Below are 19518 nucleotides of genomic sequence, written 5' to 3'. Positions count from 1 at the left end.
AAGTTCTTCCCTCTTGTTCTTGGCCAATTTACAAGAAATTCTTCGACTGATCGAAACAGCTTGCGCTAACAAAGGGAACGCCATAGCCATTGGCTGGATCAAGATAGACCATACCTCCAAAGCAAAGCGACAATGCAAGAACACATGACTAATACTCTCCATGAACATATTACACATAGTACAAATGGGTGTAGTAGAGCATTCGTCGTCTAAGTACGCACGAGCATGACACACCAAAAGACTAACTTCACTTTTAGGGGGATAGTGATTTTCCATACAACTCTTGAAGGAAAATGAGTGGATATATGTTTAGAAGGACGATCATATGCACAAATGATATCATACAAGGAGCGAACAGAGAAGGTGTTGGTCTTGGTCCATCGCCATAAGCAACTGTCCTCTTGATCATTCAATAGGAATGTCTCAAGTAACACGGTTAGATTAGCATATTGTTGAACCTCCAAATCATTAGAACATCTTCTCATAAACAAATTCCATACCAAATGGCCACCCAGCGTATGCGCGAACTCATGAACATATCCACTTTTATTGATGGACACTTGAAAGATGAGAGGGAATTGGTCAGCCAGAGATGTTTCACCAAGTCATGCATCCCTCCAAAATAAACATTTACGTCCATTACCCACACTAAAATTAACCCCACACTAAAAGTACGGCAGTACCTTCAATATGCCTCTCCAAAGACTACAACCATGAGATTGAGATGTTTCTTTGGGCTACCAACTATGGTTGTCATAACCATATTTAGCACAAATCACAGCTAGCATGCCAAAGAGAGTCTTCTTCCGCCATGTATCTCCATAACCATCTTCCAAGAAGAGCCTGATTCATTACTACAAGTTTTCGTAGCCTAAGACCGTCGTCTTATTTTCGTGAACATATTTTCTCCCATTTTACTAGATGGTATTTCCTTTGTTCATCTGAAGATCCTCAAATAAATTCACATATCAATCGTTCAATAATATCAGCTACACCTTTCGGAATAGAGAGTAAGGACATGACCATTAACCGCTGACTTAAATCCTCCAACATAACCCAAATCTCTTGCTTTAAAGACCAATATGTTCAACGCCTCCATTACAATATTAAAAGGAAACGGGGAAATAGGATCCCCTTGATGCAAACCTCTTTGGTTGTGAAAGTACCCAACTGGATACCCTTCAACAAGCACTGAGAATGACGCATAAGTGATACAAGTCATGATCCAATTCCTATATCTTTCGCTGAAACTCATCCTCTTTAACAAATAATTTAAAAACTCTCAATTCACATGGTCATATGCTCACATGGTCATATGCTTTCGATATATCCACCTTGCACAAAACTCCGTTCTCCTTATTCTTAAGTCAAGTGTCAATACACTCATTAGCAATCAATGGACCATCTAAAATCTGCCAACCCCTAACAAAGGCACATTTGTGCAAGAACTTTAGATATTATCTTGTAAATTCCACTAACAAAACTAATCGGTCTAAAATCCGTTAAAGATGTAGCACCATGTTTCTTGGGTATGAGAGTAATGAATGTACTATTGTTCCTTCTATCCATAGTCGACTGATCTTGAAACTCCCACACAACGCCCATGAAATCAGATATAAAGAAATGCCAACACCTTTTATACACACACATTTGAAGCCCATCTGGTCCCGGAGCTCTGTCTCCTTCTAATTCATTAATCGTTGTAATTACTTCATTTTTAGAGATGTCTCTGTCCAAACATGTGGCATGGTTAGCTGTTATAATATTAAACTCTAATCCATCCAATTCAGGTCGTGGCAGGGGATCCTCTGAGTAGAGTTCTTCATAGTATTTAACGATGTTTTTAATACAATTTTTGTCTCGATCAACCTCCACACCATCTACAAACAAAGTACTGATGCTAGTGACTTTTCTCCTAGCATTAGCCGTTTTGTGAAAAACACCTGGTGTTATTCTATCCCTCTTTGAAGTATTTAGTTCTTGATTTATGACGCCAAGATATTTCTTCCCTCTTCATAAGCTCCTGTAGTTCACATTTCAAACTTGCCTGGTGAACTTCTTCACCAGTCGACAAAGGAGAGTTCTCCTATTTATGATCTAGGTCATCAATCTCCTGTGTTTTGTTCTTGATAATCTGATCCACCCTGCCAAAAGAATCCTCATTCCACACCTTTAACTTGTGTTTCAGCTCTTTCACCTTGCGCCACCATATATAACTCGGCAGCTGATCGATCAGTTCCCAAATGTGCATTTTATTACCTTTACATTACTGCATTACAACATTTCTTACGCATAATAAACAGATAACTCATAGCTTTTACTGTATTTTTCAGGTTACAGACCATTTCAGACCATTTATCATAAAAGATGCATTTTAGCGCCAAAAAGAGCCTAATTAACACTTATTATGAAGACTCAAGTTGTTATGAAAAAGTGCTTAAAAAGTCAAAGTTAAAGGTCAAAGACTCAAAACCACAGGACTGCCATGTCCTTAATTTAGAAGACTGGAGATAGATGGCCTTGCTATAAAAGAAGACTTGCTAAAAAACCTAGCTTACTCAAGAAGATATAGAAAAGGCAAAAGCAAAAACATAAAGCAAAAGCAAAAAGTAACGTAGTGAGGTGTCTTCATTGTAGAGGGAGAGGGTAAATTAGTCTTTGGCAAAAGTGTAATATAAAAGCCAAAAAGTAAGAGGAAAGAAGGCACCTAGACCTAATCTATGGTCATGTAAGAGTAGAGTAGATTTTAATTCCAAGTCCTTTATATTTTCAAGTTTTTATTGTTTTATTTACTTTTTGTTCTTCAATTCAAGTTTGTTCTTCAAGTTTCAATCTAAGTTTGTTCTTCATACAAGTTTCCATTTAAGTTTGTCATTCAATCTTCAATCTAAGATTTCATTCATCAATACAAGTTTTTTCATTCAAGTTTTAGTCAAGTTTCAATACAAGTTTTCATTCCTTAAAAAACAAGTCATGAACTTTAAGAATACTACCTTCTCACCTTCATAAACTCTCATCAATCCATCTCTAAAAATCTATGGTGAACCTCAAACTTTGAACTTACTATAATACATCTACTTCAGCATCCCCTCAAAAGAAAATGAGTTCCACCATTCCTCCATTAGACAAATAAGGTTTAGGTCCTCGAACCACATTAGTTTGAACCTAAAAGGAATAGGCCCTCGGTTAGTTTGAGAACAGTCCAATAGAATAATTCTATGATCCTAGAGATACTTCGGTTGAGCTAACTCCTTGCCTTGAGGAAAAAGGTCATCCTAGTCCGTTGAAATGAGGAAGTGATCGATGCGACTCTGACTCCTACTATCTCACCATGTATATAATGCCCCATTTAACGGATAATCAATGAGGTAGTTCCTAGTCACAAACTCATCAAAGATCTTTATGTACTTAGAAGTTCTACTTTCTCCCGTCCTCTCATATCTGAAACGAACAAGATTAAAATCTCCTCCTAAACACCATGGTAATACAGACCAGGCCCTTACATCCTCAATCTCTTCTTAAAAAGTGAGATCTCTGATTGTTTAAACTATCTCTGTACACACTTGTCATTAGCCATGAGTAACCATTACTCTTCAACACACACACACCATAGACAATGTATAAGCTCTTTGTAGTTCATCAAGTACCTCAATAATGTCAGAATTCCAAGCAATTACAATTTCACCTGATAAACCATATGATCCTATTGCCGGAACACATGTATATCTCCACGGATGTCGCCATAGATCCACTAACAAAGCATTAGGCTCTTCCCCTATTTTTGACTCCTATAGCAAAAGAGTTGCAGGATTATGCTCTTCCATCATACATCTCAAGTTAAGTTATTACAGGTCTCCACATTACACAACCCCCTTAAGTTCCACGTGATCAGTTTAATCACATGACCATCTTCCATCTCCCTTATATGAACACCTTGTTGTTGCCTATCCTCTCCCTGAAAAAGGCCTGAATCATGAAAGTTCTCCTTTAGAAAATCCCCAAAAAATTTCTCCAATCCCACATTGTTCATACGTGAGGATATCCTCAAATTTTTAGCAATTGGAATAACCATAAACTTTACCCAATCACTAAGATCCTCTAAATTCTGACAATTGCACAATCTACTCGCCAACACGCTGACATCCACTGAGGCACGACAATCGTCAATATCCAATTCATTCTGAACATAGAACGTTCTATCTATACTCGCCACTGCAACTGATCCTTGAGCAACTGCCATAGGTGTCACTAATACTTCCTCACAGGTTGGGGACAGAGGATTAGGCGAAGATTGTTGTAGCTCTCTAAAAAGTTTCGGCGAAAAAAGTTGAGAGTTCGTGCTCAGAGGAGAGAAAGAGTTTTGCGTACTCAAAACAATGCATGGGCAAGGATTAGAAACTATGGTGTGGAATCTGTGATTGCCTCTCTTGGGCTTCCTCTTAGCTATCTTTTTGTTGGACCTTTGCAAATCTTTCCATCTAATAAAAGCATTGGACCAAGGAAAAGAAGGGGACCTTCTCCTTGTCCTATGGGCTCTAATATGATGACCAATATTTGCCCCATAGTCACACCCATGTGTTTCAACAGCTATACGACCACCCAAAACACTACTCTCATCCCCATATGTCTCCATTGGTTGTGGGTCAAACGTTGTCAGCCCTGGCAGGGTAAAAGAACTACCACCCACATGTTGATCCAATATGGGAGGGGAGTTCTTGTTTGCAGATGGCTCATATTCAAAATTTAAAATATTAAGATTTCCCGGTCGAACCTTTTCAAAACCTTGGGGTTTGCTAAGGTCTGTTGCTTCCACCTGGCAAAAAGAAAAGTGCTGACAAGACTGATTTTCAAATTTTTTGAAAATAATTGGTCCACGTTTTCTGGGGCCCCAGTTTTTGAGACATCCACCTCATCTTATTCCTCCCTTTCAACAACAAATTCAATGGAGTTTGTGCTCAGGCGGCTATTGTCGAACTCCAACTCTACCCAAATAGGGTAAATGCATCCCCTCTCTTCTACATTGATAATACATGGAATGCTTCCGATCTCTCTAACTTGCACTTTCACCTTGATAGAACTTCGATACCAATCAACATATTTATCATTAACCTCAAAAGTGTTGCCACACTCCTTGGCCAACGATTTAGCCATGGCATTTGTTCTAAGGTGAAAGGGAACACCAACAAAACTTAAAAACACCTCTTTGGATTGCATCTTCTCACTGGGAATTGAACCCACTTTTGGATTCCATTTTTTAAAACAAATCTCCCCATCCCAAGATGTTAAAGGAGGCACATTTGCTAACTTTTCGGCTTATGCTTCTCTGTTGAATAAGACAAGAGCACCCCTATCTTCCATAATTAACTCTAAGATCTGCCCTACTAAAAACCGATAAAATCTTTTGCTTTACCCATTTCCAGTTTGGAACTCCTCTAGAAACTATGCATAGCACAGTGAATGACCACCACAACACATTCATCACCCCACAATTAGAGCTGATTCGAATGGTAGGCCTCAAAGCTTCCCATCCTCTGTTGCAACCATGAACATTAACAGTAGTAGGTTGAGGTTAACGTTGGACAGGTGTTTGATGGGTTGCCTCCCTTCCTCCTGTGTTCCTAGTTGGGTGAGGATTTGTAGATTCAAGTAAATGCAAGATTTTAGAGCCTACATCAACCCAACCCTCCTTATCAATACCAGCCAAGAAACACATAGTTTTGGGTCTCCTATCGTTCTTCTTGGAGATAAGCAACATATGAACATAGATCCTTTTATCATTTTTGCGAATCGAGCCGATAAGCTTCACATGATCATCCCAAAAAGACAGGGGAGAGGCATCATTCTCCTCCACCAGAGATGACTGGCATAAATAGCTACCTAACCACCTAGCTCCACTAAGAGAAGTCGTACATTTTGTACACCCCTTTCCCTCCTCTCTCTGTTAAGCTCACCTCATCCTTACCAGGAGAGTTTTTCCACCATTCAAATTCAAACAATTTTGCTTCCACCACCGCAGAACTTCATTTTCTACCTAATCGTAATCTCGTCATTGTCGCAACTGTTTCTTTAACTGGATCTTCACTTTTAGTTTCTTCGCAATGGTGCTTGTTAATTTTACGTCATAAAGCCAATCAAACTTGAAGAAATGGAAATGCATGCTTTCACAAATTGTGCTTCACAAGAAAAATGTTTCTATCTTAACTACTCCCTTATAGTGAGTTATAGCTTATGCGAAGGTCATGGGGAAGAATATTAAGTATTCTTTTTCGGCAAATAAAAAGAACTTGAGACAAAAGGATCGAGGGAAAAATTGTCCAAGGAGATAGATATGGACAAACAATGTAAAGGTGATGAATCTCTAGCTCTTGTAGAAACACAAATGCTGGTCTGGACAGACGAACTTCATCATTGATTCTTGGAAGCCATTGATCATTCAGGTCAACCGGTTGAAAGTAAGAATAACTTGCTAGCTAGATCGAACTTAGAATAACTTCTTGTTCTACTTTCTTTTCCCCTAATCTTAATTTTTATCTGAAACTCATTGTAGTTATGTACTTGTTTTATTCTTCTTTTGTCTTTAAGCAGATGCTAATCCAAAGACAATTCTTGAGTTGATGAAGATGCCTGGATTGACTAGAGCTAAAATTGCAAGCCATTTGTAGGTTTGTTTTTTTATTCATCAAGTGGGATAATTATGTATTTATTGTATTACTTCCCCCTTGAGTATATTTTTTACTAGCATTGAAGAGAGATCACATGAGTAGTTTGCAGATGTGCATTCTTTGCTTGAAGTTGTAGGTAATTGCTCTTTTTCTAGGGGTTGTATTGATTAGTGATCAGGATGGTGTCGCACCCTCTTACAATGGGAATGTAACCATTGGTATGAGCCTGGTTGCTGAATATTTGTGAGTGCATTATGTGTGGTTTTATTCTTTCAAGTCGTGATCTAATGTTAATGAGCTAATGGAAGTGTAGTGCTTTGAATGAAGTTGCGCTGCTATTATTATTGACTGTTTTTTTTTTTAAAAAAGCAACAAGAATAGTGAAAGTTGTAGCCGACTCGAAGTTGGTTTTTTTTGTTTGAATTAGGGTTAGTTTTTCCAGTCAGTGTTTGTCTTTGTTTATAAATCCATAAGCTCAAAAGGGTAAGAGTGCTCATTATTTGAGAGGTTGATAGTTCGAATCCATCTAGATCTACATGTGAATTATTTCTTTAGTTGAAAGTGAGACCTATGATGTCTTTAACACAGTTTGACCATGAACAATTAATTACTACTTTTAAAACGAAATATTGGCAAATGAGATTGAGAATGATCCTACACTTAATAGTACCCTGCACTTACCAAAAGTTAAAAAATAGTACCTAAACAATTTTTTTGGCATAATATTAGCCAGTCTAAATTTCAAAGTTCTTACAATTTAGTACCTTTAGACATTGTCATGACCAAAATGCCCTTGCTTATTTTGTTTTTTCTGGTTCCTTACGCTTAGTTAGTAGACATGTGTCGTCATCTAACCCAATATATTGAATTCGATAGCGGTTGTTCAACTGCACCACCACGACCAACTATAATTTTTCTTATTTTATTCTAGTTGGTGGTGGAGGTGGTGGAGTGGATGAAGAAGATAAGCAACCTTTGGTGAATTCATTCTATTAATATATGATGGGTTCGATTACAACACATTGCATTACATGACCTGAGTTTGAGTGAGCAAAAAATGAAATATTAAGATTCGAGTATTCAATTGAGCTGAGTCATTTGCATATTGTCGAGACCAAAATGCCCATACTTATTTCATTTCTAGTTCATTACACTTAGTTAGTAGACAAGTATTGTCATCTAACCCATCGCAATATAATGATATAATGAATTCGATAGTTAGTTGTTGATCTTCTACCCCCTCTCCCCCACTCCACCCGCCACCAAACATATTTTTTCTTCTTTTATTATAGTTGGTGGTGGGGTGGATGAATAAGATAAACAACCATCTATGGATTCATTCTATTAGAATGGGTTAGATAACGACACATTGCATTGCATTAGTTGAGTTTGAGCGAGCATTTTTTTTTTAAAGATTCTAGTATTCAATTGACCTCGATTTGACTTGCTATTTATGAGTTTGACTCTATTTTACTCAGTTTTGATCATGGACCAAAATATCGCTGATATTTCCTATATATATATTGGTTTTTGGGTACACGACAAGGAAAAAATTGATATATTGCCACGAAATATTGAAGTTTTTTTTGCCGATATATATCACATTTGCCTATATATCCGATAAATGTTACCAATATCTACGATATATATGATATATATCGATTGACTTGGTTTGACTTTTTGACTGTTGATTGATTTTTTGACTATTTGACTGATATTTTTGATATATACTGTTATATATCAACGATATTTCCAATATACATCAATATTTTGACTGATTCACAAAAAGATGGATATCTTCGATATTTCTGATATATATTGGTTTTTGGGGTACACGATATATTTACATGCTTTGACACTTAAAGAAAGTGATATATGTTTTTGCCGAGTGATTATGCAATGAGTTGATTACACACCTTGACATCTAAAAGCGATAGATCGAGGGAACCGAAGCCCGGATATGATCTAACCGACTGTGGCTACAAGATACCCCGGTCGACGAGGGACTAAATGGGGAAAGTGAGTTACCTCAGGCACGTGTTCTATAAGGACGTCATCTGGAATCCCATAGGTAGCCCTAATCGCTTCTAAGTTAGGTATACGGTATTGTGAGGGTGGTGGCTGAAGTTTGGAGGGCCTCTCGGATGTAAAGTGGGCCGCGGTGGTGTCAACCGAAGGAGGGGACGCCACTGTGTTGGATCTGGAAGATGAAGAGGCATCGGAGTAGGATTCGGACATCGGGAGAGTAAGGGAGTGGAAGAACAGATTCCAGGAAGAAAGAAATACTAAGAACAGTAGCAAGCAAAAAGGAAATAGGAAAGAGAAAACGCAACCAAACAAAGAAGGGAGGAGAGAACTAACCTGAATCAAAGCCCGAAAGTGAGGATGCGCGACAGAACGATCACGGTGAGGAGTGGGAAATAAGCTCAAACCGGAGAGAGGACAGAAGAGAAGGAAGTAATGATGGAGCAAAGCAAGAGAGCGATGGGGGAGACGAAAAGACAATGGAGAGTAAAGTGAAGAGAGGAAGGAATGAGCGGGAGTTATTTGGGAGAAGGGGCAACAGAGGAAAAAGCTTGGGAATTAAAATCGAGGAGCCACAAATCGAATAAGAGGGAACGTGACACGTGGAGACACAAGAAACGAGGGGACGCTTACTGATACGCGTGTGATGATTACACGCAACAACATGCGCACACGGGTGACGTGGGTGAGAAAGGAAATGGGACACAGGGGAAAACTGAAGTTGGGGATTCTCGACCCTCCAATCATATTCACGTTCACGAACTCAAGAAGGGCCTTTGTGGTGGCTTGTTTTATACAGATAGGATCAACGATGGGATGTCCCCGATGTCAGACAACTAAAAGAATTGCGAGGCAGGGGATCATGGCTGTGGAATCCTAAAACACTTGGCAGAGACACACACACGTAAGAAGTGGGAGAGCGTGAGATGAAGGGACAGGTGGACGACTAAGAAAGAAAACATGAGAGTATAAAGAATAAGAGAAGGGGAGAGAGAGGGAAGGAGAAAACCCAAGAGAAAGAGGAGGTGAGATCTAGAGTGAGAGAGCGAAGAGTAAGAGAAAAGAGGAGATACAACAAGATGCACATTGAAATGCATTAGACGTTATGCCGCGTGGAAGAAAACCTCTCTCTTTTAGTGGCTTGGTTTCTTTCCCGTTTTTTTTGTTTATATCTTGTTTACCCATTTTGGTTGGGCTTGGGGTTGTGTTGACTAGATCTGAAACCCGACCCAAGCCCAATTAGAATTTAGCTACTTAAAGGGCATTTTGGTGATTTGATATGCAGTAAGAAATTAACATCAAGATCGATGTAACTATTCTGTGGACAATATTGATGCCACTACCAAATAGTGGGGTATCCGATAGAGAGAACATAACACAGCAAAACTTTAACAATAGGTCGAATACAAGTTCAAAGTATGAAGAAAAAATATCTTCCCCTCACTTTCTTAAACCACACAGTAGAATACATATTATATGGATGTACTAAATTGTTAAACTGATAGACCTCTAGGATCACCATTGATATGAATGGCTAGTTGATGACAGCACCCAAACTGCTGTATTGGGCATGGCAGAGCTTACGGAGCACTGTGGGAACATACCAAATTGAAAGGCGAGGGTGAGCATCGAAGATGCCATCAATATCCCAACCATGATGGCCTGCTATTGCGACAAGAGGCTCGTAGCATGCTTGCCTCCATGCTCCAACGTTCTCTCCCCTTTCTTTGAAAGATTTCCTCAATGCATTTGATGCGTCCTCATCTAGACAGTGAAGTGCATAGTAGTGGACGTAATGTCACATTTTTGGCTTGTTTATGTAGGTTGCACCAGCCTCCTTAGCATGTCTAAACACTTGGTTTGTCATCTGAAATGTGAAGGTATATAGTATATGTTCAGACAACATAGTCATATCTTGCCATTGAACTACGAGGCATCTAATTACTAATTGTAACTTGACCTGTTTAAAGAGTACTGCAATGCTTAGTGATTCCATGATGTGTGCATAAGTACGTGGACGTACTGTGCAGTATGTGGCTATTCATTTTATACCACTTGATTAATGTTAGCTCTATGTTCGCGTTCCTCCCATGACCCCTGTGGAGATGGTCATAATACTATCCTATGCAAAGTGCAAACAATAACATATTTGAAAATAATATAAGAATATGAAACCTTATTGTAAATTTGTTGTAATCTTTGATTCTTTTCCATGGGTTGGGGTGGTGGGATCAGTGCTTCCCTTCCCTAGTACAACTTGTACGGGAGAGAAGGGTGTTTTTGAGATTAGCCCATATAGCAACCAAGCAAAACACCACATACATACTACCAAATAATTCACGATAGTGCATGTGTGCACTCTAATGACTAGTATATATTTCAATGAGCCGACCAAGCTTTTTCCCAAAAAGTTAAATCAGTGGTGATACATTTGTCGAAAAAAATGCATAGATGGGTAACGAACTATACCCTTAATCAAACATTGGGGTTTAAACTTTTTTTTGAGCAAGTTTGGGTATCCATGTCTACCACGTTTTGCAACGTTTGGTTCTGTTACACTTCCATCCATTTATTTCACACGTGTCACACTCTTTTTATTTTTCTCTAATTACGTGGCCTTAGTTTCCAATGTGGCTATGCTAACTTGACATGTGGCACGCCAACACGAAACAAAACCCGAAACAAAGCCCGAAACACAACCCGACTACTTCTGTCTGAGCGCGAAAAAACCCCCCAATTTCTGTCTGAGCGCGAAAAAACCCCCCAATTTCTGTCTGAGCGCAAAACAAAACCCTAGTTTGAGAGATGTCCAAATAAAAATCAAATTGTGCACGTTGGGGGACGAATTTGAAGAGAAAGGACAAGTAATATTCAATTGGACTGTGATTTCGTTGGAGAATCAAGTATGTTACTTCTATCGAGTAATTTTTTTTGTGATTTGTGCAATTTTCTAGGGTTTCAATAGAATAATAGTTGATTTTGTGTTATTTAGCGTAAAGCTTCTCGATTCCCACTCTAGAATAATAGAAAATTAGTTTCTTTGTTCTCAGTGCTCATTTGAATAATAATGTTGAGTATATTACAATAGTCAATCAATTAGTTATGTAGGTTATCAGTAAAATAATATTAAAGTGTACGTTTTGGTTTGTTGTTTGTTAATGTGGGGTATATTATAATAGTTAATCAATTATATTTGTATGTTTTCAGTCAAATAATATTCTTTTGTCTTGTTTGTTTTGTTCAGTGGATCATATATTGGAAGGTTTATTTCCAGTGGAACCAGATTTTTGCATAGAACTTTACCATGGGGGGAAGTTTGTGTCTGAGCCAATACCTTATTATAAGGGATATAAACTAGAATACTTTTACAGAGTGGATTATGATAAGTTCGTTTCTTTGACCTCCATCGGATATGGTGAAGTCTCAGTAGGGATTTCTAACATGATTAAGATGTACTATGCCCATCCCGGAAAGACTTTTCGATCTTCTAATAGATTAGTCATTGATGATAGTAGTACAAATGAAATGATGAAAATTGCAAGGGTGACTGGTAAGGTTGAACTATATATTGAACATGGTGAAGATGGTGGACATGGTGGACTTGGTGAAGTCTTTATTGAACCTGAAGAAGCACCTGAACCTGGAGACTCTAGCTCTGAAGATGAGATACACTATGTAGATGATGAGAGTGATGAGGATGTGAGTGAAGCTGCAAGTTTGGATCATCTAAGTGATTTAGATGAAGAGCTTGTTGAAGTGAGGCAGAAAAATCTACTAGAAGTGAAGAATAAGAAGAAGAAACAAGTGATTGAGGGTACTGATGGTGATGAGAAAGGTGTTGAACCAACTGATGGAGATGTAGAATGTGAGCTAATTATTGGAGATAGAAGTGAAGGTGGTAGTGGACCAAGTTGTGTTAGTGTGGGTGATACAACAATTGAAGACATTGAATGTCCAGATAGTTCTGACTATGATAGCCCTGAAGAAGATGATGAAGGTGAGCTCAGCCTTAGACAAAAGTCTAAGTTTCCCATATTTAATCCAAGCATTGATTACAAACTTGTTGAGTTTCAGTTAGGGATGAGGTTTGGGACTAATGAAGAACTGAAAAAGGCTTTGAAAGACTATGCTGTTGCAAAAGGTTGCCCTGTTTGGATGACTGTGAATAAAAAGAGTAAAATACTTGCTGAATGTGCTGAGGGTTGTAAGTGGAGGCTGTGGGCAAGTAAAATGCAATTAGAAGATAGCTTCCAGATAAAGAGTTATAACAGTGTGCACACTTGTTCTAGGGATTTGACTATCCAACTTGCTGATGCCAAGTGGTTGGGCATGACTTTGTATGTGATTTTTTCTTTGAACCCAAGTTGGAAAGTGAAGGATATGGTACAAGAAGTCAAGCAAACATTCGCATTCAATGTGTCAAAATTCAAGTGTTATAGAGCTAAGCAACATGCTTTTGGACAAATTGATGAGGTTATAAAAAAGGTGTATGCTAAGCTTTGGGACTATGGTGCTGAAATATCAAAGCAGAATCCTGGTTCAACTATTAAGATTGCAGTGAAGAGACAATGTCAACAGAACACTAACCCAGAGAACCCTATGCTTTTGTATCCAGCAGTGTTTGAGAGAATGTATATTTGCTTTGATGCTCTTAGGAAAGGTTTTATTGAAGGTTGTAGGTCTGTTATAGGATTAGATGGTTGCTTTCTTAAGGGTTATTGTAAAGGAGAACTATTAACAGCTGTTGGTAGGGATGGTAATAACCAGATGTATCCAATTGCTTGGGCTGTTGTGGAAGGAGAGAACACTCAGAGCTGGGGATGGTTTCTTGACTTGTTGATAGATGATCTACATTTAGCTGAAGGTCTTGGTTTGACTTTGATAACAGACCAACAAAAGGGGTTAGACAGAGTTATAAAAGAGAGATTGCCTTTTGCAGAACATAGATGTTGTGCAAGGCATATCTATGCAAATTTCAGGAAGACTTTCTCAGGTAACTTGACATTCTTCCTTTACATTAAGTTTTTATTGTTTTGTCAGTTTAAGAAATTAATTGAAATTCAAATTAATATGAGTTATGCTTTATTGTAGGTGCTCATTTCAAAGTTTTGTTTTGGCAAGCAAGTAAAGCTGCAACTCATGCAGAGTTTCAGAAGGTGATGTCTGAAATTGCAGATATGATCCAGATGCAAAAGAGTATTTGCTAAAGAAGCAAAATCCTCAAAGTGATGGAGTAGATCTTATTTCTCATTTGTTTCTACTTGTGAAAATGTTGAAAACAATATGTGTGAATGTTATAATGGTGTGATTATTGAGGCCAGGTCAAAGGATATTATTGCAATGTTGGAGGATATAAGGGTGGGTACAATGGCTAGGATGCAAAAGAAGAGAGAAATAATAGAAGGTTGGCATGACAGCCTTACTCCCACTGCAAGGGTGAAATTGGAGGAAAACAAAATGCACTCTAGGTATTGGGTACCTCAGTATTGTGGTCAACATGCATTTGAAGTGAGTCATGGAGATGACAAGTATGTGGTTGACTTAGCAACTAGGAGTTGTGCATGCAGGATGTGGGAGTTGGTTGGCATACCTTGCCGTCATGCAGTAGCTGCAATTTATGCAATGAAGGAGAACCCTGACATATATGTACACAGATGCTACACAGTTGAAGTTTACCAAAAGGCATACAATCACTTCATGAAACCCTTGAATGGTGAGAAGTTATGGCCTGTTACAAATAGAGAGATTATCTTGCCTCCTCTTTCAAGGAGAATGCCAGGTAGGCCTAAGAAAGCAAGAAGGAAGGAGTATCATGAAGTGCTAGGTAGTAGTGGTAGCACTAAGTTAAGTAAAAGGGGGACATTGATTAGGTGTTCAAAGTGCAAGGAACCTGGCCATAATAGGACAACATGTAAGAAGGATGTAAGTGTTGAAAGTGAAAGCTCCAAGCCAACCAAGAAAGCAAGAAAAGAAAAAGAACCAACAACTACTCCAACTGAAGATCCAAGTTCAAGGCCAAAAACTAAGAGTAAGGGAAGAACTAAAACTAAGGGGAAGGGGAAGGAAACAAGTACTGCCAAGAAAGCAACCACTACCAAGGGAAAAGAGACCATTGCCAAAGGAAAAGAGAAGGAGGCCATTGCCAAAGGAAAAGAGAAGGAGGCCATTGCCAAAGGAAAAGAGAAGGAGGCAAGTACTGCCAAGGGAAAAGAGAAGGAGGCAACGCGCAAAGGGGACAAATAAACCACCAAGCACTAGTAAAGGGAGGGGGAAGGCAGCATCAAGTACTAGTATGGGTAAGGGAGATGTAACACCAAGCACTGCTCAAAAGGACAAGGGGAAGGCAACAGTATCTAGTGGGACAGAGAAAGCATCACAGAATGAGTTTAATACAGTAATGTATTATTCTGAATACACTGGGCCTCAAATGCTTAAGGTAATATATAGTTAAAAATTTCTTTATAGTTATGTTTGATGCTGCCATTCTCTCAGAGGTTTCTCTCAGAGTGTAGAGCTTAGTTTCTAGAGTTTATTGTTTTATGCTTATGTCATGCAGATTCCAGGACAAGAAGGGCCACTTATTAAAATTTCTAACGGACCATCATCAGGGACCAGATCAGGAGCTCAATTTTCAACTGCTCCAATGGGAAGAGTTTCAAAGAAAACAACTGATACAACATCAACTCAAGTATCTGCTCATCTTGGTACACAAAGTTCCACAACTACAAATGCGGTACCTGCAAAAAGCCCTAACAAGAAAAAACCTACAACACTTGGGTCTCAAAGGAACTAGAAAAAGAACTATGGATACAAGAGCAACTACTCTGTGTGTGAAGACAAGATCGGCCGCAATGAAGCAAAGAAGTGGAAAATTTGATGATGTAGCTTGGTTCTGGGATATCTTTATGTTGATGTTTCATGTTTATTAATGTATCTTTATTTTGGTCATTTTGGAGTTTGTCTTAGATGTTTCTTTTGGGTTTTGGATACATGGAAAACATTAAAATAGTTTGTTGATGCATGTTGGATCTTATTTCTTGTTATAAAATGTTTGTTTTACTACTTGTTCAGGGTTTGGTAGGTTTCTTTTCTATTTTATTTCTAGTTTGAAATTTTCTTCTAGTTTTGTTTCAGATAAGATTATGCATAGGGTCAATTCAATTCTAAATTCTCGTAATTACCCAAAGATGTACTCCCTCTGTAGCCTATACATTGCCTAGCCTATACCATTCAATTTCAACTACATCTTTCCCTTCCCAATACTAAATTGGTGAACTTCTTCAATGCTATCTTATCTATAAAACCAAGATAAACCAACCATTGATGAACATCTCAAAGAAAAAAAAATAATGGATACTGGCAAGAAGAAGGAGAATAATGGTCAGGGGAAGAACAAGGAGAATACTAGTAAGGGTAAGGGGCGCATTGCATCATGGGTTAGAACTGGTTCAAGAATAGAGAGAGAAGCAAACCGAAAACCCAAAGCTGAGGGAGGGTAGCAGCAACAACATGATGAAGACCAATATAGTTTACAGGGATGGAAAAAAAGTGTGCCAACAACTGGAAGGAACTAAGGTGATTGGTGAAGGTCCTCTTGTTTCTGTTCCATCAGAATCAACCTCCTATAGTTCATGTTCATGTGGGCAATGTGATAGTGATAATTGTTATAGCTTGGACAGTGGGAGTGTAGATGACTATGGGAAATCATATTCATCAGAATCAACCTCTTCTAGTAATGCTTTTTAAAGATGAATGCGTGTATTTGGAATTTGCTATGTAATGCTATGAAGAAAAATAATTATTTAGAAATCTCAAGCAGAAAGCCAGTAGAAATCCATGTAACTGCGTTCATTCTCATTAGAAATCTTTCTAGAAATCTTCTCATTACAAATTGTTCTTACAAATTCAAAGAAAACACAACCAAAATACAATCACTACACAAACAAAGATAGCTACTACCTTCTTCAGCCTCCATTCGAAATTCTTCTTCTCCAAGTTGGCCCACAGAAGTGCATTCATCTTCTCCAAATCCATAATTCTCAATTTTAATTGTCTATTCTCAGCGATCAAAACATCTTCATGATGGGCATCTTCATGATTTGTTTGTTCTTCATCATCCCAGACGAAGAACCCACATGCTCTAGTCTTGGTCTCCCTATTATATCGCCCACAACCAAAAACTTCTTTTCCCGGATTTTGGGAATCACGGACCAGCCACTCAGATTGGAGAAGGAGCACCACAAGTGGCAAGATTTCTTGTGAATTGATGAAGTTCTTCAAGATGACATTGTCAAAGTAGTGTGCATCTAATTTGGGGGTGGTGGAGCAAGAACCGAAAGGGAGTTAGGGTTCTTAGTTATACTTCATTGAAATTTCTAATTTCTTTGATTTTTGAAATTTCTCGATTTATTTGAAATTTCTTAGTCTATATACCATTTGAAAAAACCATCAAAATAAATAAATATACCATTTGAAATCGCACGTGATTCGTGCATGTGTGGTTGCCTAATCAATCTTGCATCAGAAGTATTGTATCATACCCATTTGCCACATAAGAAAGAGCCACATTGGAAACTAAGGCCACGTAATTAGAGAAAAATAAAAAGAGTGTGACACGTGTGAAATAAATGGATGGAAGTGTAACAGAACCAAACGTTGCAAAACGTGGTAGACATGGATACCCAAACTTGCTCAAAAAAAAGTTTAAACCCCAATGTTTGATTAAGGGTATAGTTCGTTACCCATCTATGCATTTTTTTCTACATTTGTCTGAGATAATGATTTAACTTGGCTGAACTACTGGATATTGGATTGACTTCCACTCCCTATACTTAATTTTGTACGGAATAGATGGCAGGGTGCGGTAGTGGTTTCTACTTTCTAGGTTGCACTCAAAAATATATACTTCAACCCAAAAGAACTATATTGTATCAAAAGTGATGTTTAATACATTTGTTAGAACTAAGAAGCATAAGTTGAACTGCTGGATATTAGAGTGACTTCATATAAGATGCTTCTTATCTCATAAAGGGCCGGGTCACAAGGGTGTTCCTAACTTTTTCTGTTTGAACGAACCTAATTAGATAGTACAATAATGAAATTAAAGCAACTTAATGACTCGCATGCATCAGTTGATTCAGCAGTGACCATATATTAAAAGAATCCTGTACTATATTTCATATGTAGTTGAGTAGCTCGAACTCTTAATCCAAATTCAAAAAATAAAAATTCATACCTTGCTGGGGCATTTTTCACCTCTTTCCTTGGCAATATTCTGAACTTGGTTCAAGAACTCACCACACTGTTCATAGAGATGGAAAAGATAATCAAGACCATTCTTTTTTCCTCACGTAATCTCATTAGGTTCAATAACGATAAAGGGATGCTCCCTTGGTCTCTCAGTACCACTACCACCAGGTTCATCCGTCAACGCAGCAAACTTCCTCCTATTTTGAACCTTTTTATTGTTCTTCTTAAGTTTTTTCTCTGCACTAGGTACAATGTTCCCCCAAAAAGGAGAGCCTCCACCACTCTCAGCTGCCTCTATCTGTTGCTGCATTGGCTCCTCCGATAAGCTTGATCCGTAACAAACACACATTTCACATAAATAAAATCTTAACATGATATGGCAAGAAAGAAAAAGGTTAAAAAAGTATACATATTCATTTTGCAATAATTATTAAAGAAACAAACCTCCTTGAGAGAGTGCATCAAGAACGTTATTAGTGGTATTATCATCAACATGGCAAAGGAAATGGCGCCCACACCTCCTTAATTCCTCGTCTTCAAGGTGAAAACATTCACGCTCAACTATCCTAGCACGAATAGCAATTTTGATTCCATATCTCTCACCAACAGGTAAATCCCAGTGAAAGATTTGAGAGAGATTAGTAACCAACATCTCATCTATCTCACCATCAGTCATACCTACGAGTGTGTTCACAGTGAAACCAAGCTCAGCTATTTTTGCAACCGTGCTGTATTGAACACGGTATCCTTGGAACAGCTCTTCTAGTCCTCGTCCAATATGCTGATCTCTTGGTCGCATCGCCATGGGATACGAAGGAGGAGGAGGTGGAAGAGTTGTTGCTCCTATGTCTTCAAAAATGCGGTTTTGAAGAAGAGGTGTTGGTACTGGTGCTGTTGCTCTTGTCTCCCATTTGTATAAGCTTGTTGAGTATGAAACAGGATCCATATGTTATACCAACTTAACAAGTGCTCTCTTTCTCTTTCTTTTAACTAACAATGAATCAATTGCTTTGCTCTTTCTTTGTTGTTTGCTTTATAAGAAGAAAGGAGAGTGAGATCAAACAAAAATGTTCTGTTAAGTGTGAACATATTAAAGGCTTTATGGTTAGGAAACATGATTGCCCTTGTTTCTATTAGAAAGTAAAGTTGTTGCCTAGTTCAAGCGTAAGATGACAAGAGAGTTGATTTTATGCTTGGCAACGGGGAGCTAACATATACTTGGTTAAATTCTCTCAACTTCGGGTTTGTGTTGGACAATTTATCTAAGTGGTCCACAGGGAAGTGTCCTTCGAAATTAGTACAATACATAGTGAAGTGTCACTAGGCAATCAAAATATGTTCATAATATAGTACTCGATCAATTAATTTTTTGATTGGGTTTTGGTCCTTATTCTGTTGGTTGAACTTGTTGACTGTGGGAATTGACCAAAGTAAAAATATTCGTGGATAATTTTACTAATGCCTAGGATAGTTTTACACTACTTTAATTTTACATGCCTATAAGATGTCAAAATGATCATGACTCAATAAGAGTGTCATAACTTGCATTTGAACACTCATTTTCATCTAATGATATCCAACT

General features: G+C 38.1%; 1 pseudogene across 1 annotated transcript; it reads right to left on the bottom strand.

Annotated features, from left to right (window-relative positions):
• Window positions 1-10066: 10066 nt before the first annotated feature.
• Window positions 10067-18882, bottom strand: LOC147515606 (floricaula/leafy homolog; annotated as a pseudogene). The gene is made up of 3 exons (XR_015213472.1): window positions 18377-18882; window positions 17923-18262; window positions 10067-10554 (listed from the first exon to the last, which is right to left on the bottom strand). The product of XR_015213472.1 is annotated as a floricaula/leafy homolog (transcript).
• Between the last annotated feature and the right edge of the window lie 636 nt (window positions 18883-19518).

Source organism: Coptis chinensis, chromosome 2 (genome assembly GCF_015680905.1).
Source record: "Coptis chinensis isolate HL-2020 chromosome 2, ASM1568090v1, whole genome shotgun sequence".
Taxonomy (NCBI): Eukaryota; Viridiplantae; Streptophyta; class Magnoliopsida; order Ranunculales; family Ranunculaceae; genus Coptis; species Coptis chinensis.
This window is presented reverse-complemented; position numbering and strand designations above follow the sequence as displayed.